This window comes from Zophobas morio, unplaced genomic scaffold, assembly GCF_036711695.1.
Source record: "Zophobas morio isolate AGI-343-1 ecotype UQ-CSIRO unplaced genomic scaffold, CSIRO_AGI_Zmor_V1 ptg000004l, whole genome shotgun sequence".
Taxonomy (NCBI): domain Eukaryota; kingdom Metazoa; phylum Arthropoda; class Insecta; order Coleoptera; family Tenebrionidae; genus Zophobas; species Zophobas morio.
Window position 1 is genome coordinate 8,918,114 of NW_026972109.1, and position 3,671 is coordinate 8,921,784.

A 3,671-nucleotide genomic window follows, 5' to 3' on the forward strand; every position below is an offset into this window, starting at 1 on the left:
GTGATGATTTTTTAAGCCAAAGATTAAGTCCCGGTAATGAATGAACGACAGAAAGGCTACTTAATTTTTATTACAATAATTTCCAACACGTTCCACAGATATTAGTGATTATAAACAATCTTTAAACTCGCATTTTTTAATAAAAAAATTGGACTTAATATTTTAGCTTCTTCTCGACATCAACAAATATTTTTTTAAATTACATCTGGACGTGCTCGCTGCGCTCGCATTTTAAACTTTTTTTTAACTTTAGTCTCACGGAAATGATTAAAAGTTTTCTTAATTTAGCTCCTCAGAGACACCAATAAATATATTTTTTAAATTACACCTGAATGTGCTCGCTGCGCTCGCATTTTAAAGTTGCTTTTTTTCGATTTTAGTCACAGAAGTGGTTACGAAAGAATCTCCGCCAAGCTGTCTAGACTTTATTGTGATTTCTAAACATATTATGTCTCTCCCACTTTAGTACTCAAAACATTTTCAAGATTCACTTTTTTTTTAGACAATAAATTCTCTCATTAATGAGTTAGCTTCCTAGGGACCCTGACGAATAATTCTGATCAACACATAAATGTGGTCGCTGCGCTCGCATTTTGAATGTTCTTTTTTGAATTAATTTAATGGCATAAAAACATTTAAATGGGATTTACAAACCTGCTGTTGACATTGAAATTCACGTTGCAGTTACTATTCCCGCTGACGTTCATTTTAGAGCTAAAAATTGTCATTTACAAACTCCGATGTCAAGTTGCCGTCGATAGTAACTTTGATGTTCACCTTTTGCCGTATCTAAAGGGGTTGTAGAAGAAAAGTGGAGGATTTAAGTTAATTACTATAAAAATTTACTGTTTTAGGCATGTATTAAATTTCTTGTTGTCGAAATAAGTCTACACATATTAAGAAAAAAAGGCAAAATCCTTATTTCTCTACGAGAAATTAAAAACACGTCTTTGAGTATCGTGTTGTTCAACGAATACTATGTATATTAAGAAAAAAATAAAACCAAAGATTAGGCCCCACCCATACCTGCCTGAAGTTTTCATTCGTTGCCAGAATCTAGGGGCGGAGCCTAATTGCAAAATCCACATTTACCAATCTAAACATATTTTAAGTTTCTAAGAATAAAAAAATCATCACAACTGAGAAGGGGCGGGTGGGTGGGGTTTATGTTTTCCCTAGTTTTATGTTTCTATGTTATTAATAATTGAAAAGAAATAAGTATTTTGCAGTTACGCTCCGCCCTCTTGGTTCGCGACAAACAAAAAAAAAACATCACAATTGAGATAGGGCGGGTGGGCAGGCTTACATTTTGCCTTTTTGTTTTGATATGTGTAGACTTCTTTTCACAACATGAAACTGAAAACATGTTTAAAAAAGGAAATATTGATTATGCAATTAGACTCCGCCCCATAATTGCAAAATCCATATTTCATAGCAATAATGTATCATTTTTACCACGTTTTAAGTTTGTTGTTGTGAAAAGATGGCCATGTATATTAAGGAATAAAAAAGCAAAATACAAGCCCCGCCCACCCGCCCTATCTCAATTCTGACGATTTTTACTTCCCGAACGTAAACTAAGTAAGTATAGTAATCGAGTCCATTGGACGAGTGGCGACTTTTATATTTTCTAGACGTTTCATGACTCCTACATTACGAACAAAATAGTCTCCCGTTTCCATCTGTCTGTCTGTCTGTATCCACTTTAATTACATACGTAATCTCCGAAACTGCTGGACCGATTGTTGTCAAATTTTGTATGTATATTAGAAATATCATGTAGATGGTTAAATGCTTACCAAAATTTGGCTAATGATCCCCACCAACAATTTGATGATGTCCTTTCAATTAATGGTACTTTAAAATGAACTAAATGTTTCACAAAAACATACTCATATATTTGTAGTGTACAAATTCGCTATCAATTTTTTCTCTAAACGTTCAAATTTTCGCAAAAGAATATGCAAGGTATAATAACGTTTTATTCCCAATAAGGAGAGACAGCGACCCTGCAGTAATGCGATTCTCTTCTTTTACGTTTTCTCGACCTTTCAGGGGCCCTAGATTACGAAGAAATAGGTTTCTCTTTTCCGTCGGTCTGTCTGACTGTCCGTCGGTCTGTCTGACTGTCTGTCTGTCTGTCCGTCTGTCTGTCTGCCGTCACGGAGTTTTATTAGACAGATAATCTCCGAAAGTACTGGGTCGATTGTTTTAAAAATTTGTATATATTAGGTATATCGTGTAGAAGGTAAAACGCTAGCCAAAATTTCTATAATCATCCCCACCAATAATGTGATGACGTCACTTCAAAATTGTACATAGTAAATGGGTTTTAAAATGTAGAAGATAACATACTCCTACACATGTAGTTTATGACTCCGTGTGACCCGAAATGTCCAGATTTTTGGAAAAAAAAATCAAAATTATAAAACAACATTTTTCAGTTTAATTCTGAATCTGCAAAACTTAATACTTTGAAATCTTGTAGACGTTTTGAAGTTATTGTAAGCATGGTAACTTTTTAATCAAAATGTATCTGTTTATCAACCCCAAAAAATTGATTACGGTATCTCAAAACTTTGCTGAATAAATTCTATCTAAAATGTGCAAAATATGATCAGTCTATACTTGTAATTAATCACTGCATTCATATTCTTTAGATCTGCTTATAAAAGGTGAGTCAAAAAAATTAATAAATGAGTCAATTTATTTTATTGAATAAATAATCAACGTGACATTCTTCCGATGTATAAACATAAACACTTTGGAGTTGATTTTTCTAATGAGGATAATCTAAGGACGTACAGTCATGGAGTCCATCGGGCAACTCGGTACTTTAATATTTTCTCGATATTTCATAACCCCTAGGCAAGGCCGTAGTTAGGGGGAGGCTAGGGGATGCTGAGCCTCCCCTAGATCTAGACAAGTTACATTTAACCAAATGTGAATTACAACATCGAAAATCAAAATACAATGTAGTGTTTTATTCAAAAAGTCTGGACCGTCGGCATTGTGATCCGGTTATTGCAATTCGTAGAAAGCATCTTTTAGTTTAGTTTCTGTTTCACTCTCACGTTTACAGGTTGATAAGTGGTATCGCTATTTGTCTTAAATTACGAATACCATTAATGATTTTCAGTTCAGTCTTCAGTCGCACCTCTGTTACTACATACGACAGACGTGATTAAATTGTTTCTTTATTATACTATTCAAGAATAACAATAATACAATACTTTTATTATTAGTATTACATCAACACAAAATTTTGTAATAGAAAAACTCACTTGTAACAAACGGTTGGCACGTTTCTTTACCTTTACTCATACATTAGATACATATTTTTATTTTAGCTAATAATGGTTGACATAAAACACAATAAAATTCGCAAAATCAAATCTTTTAATTTTTCGAAAGAGCTTTTTTTTATCTTAAAAAAATTATCAGAAGTTCTAAAAGCCTAAATCTTATAATTTTTCCAAATATCCACATCGTTATTATGTAAAATGTAAATAATATCCATATTGTTTCACTGCAATAAACCAATAAAGGACTCTTATCGGTCTGTTCAAATTTTGACGGTTGTTTCTAAGTTTTAAAGTTCCGTTACTAAGAAAAAGTAAATAAATGATAAAAAATAATAAAAAATAAGAACGTAAAACATGCCCGCCAGT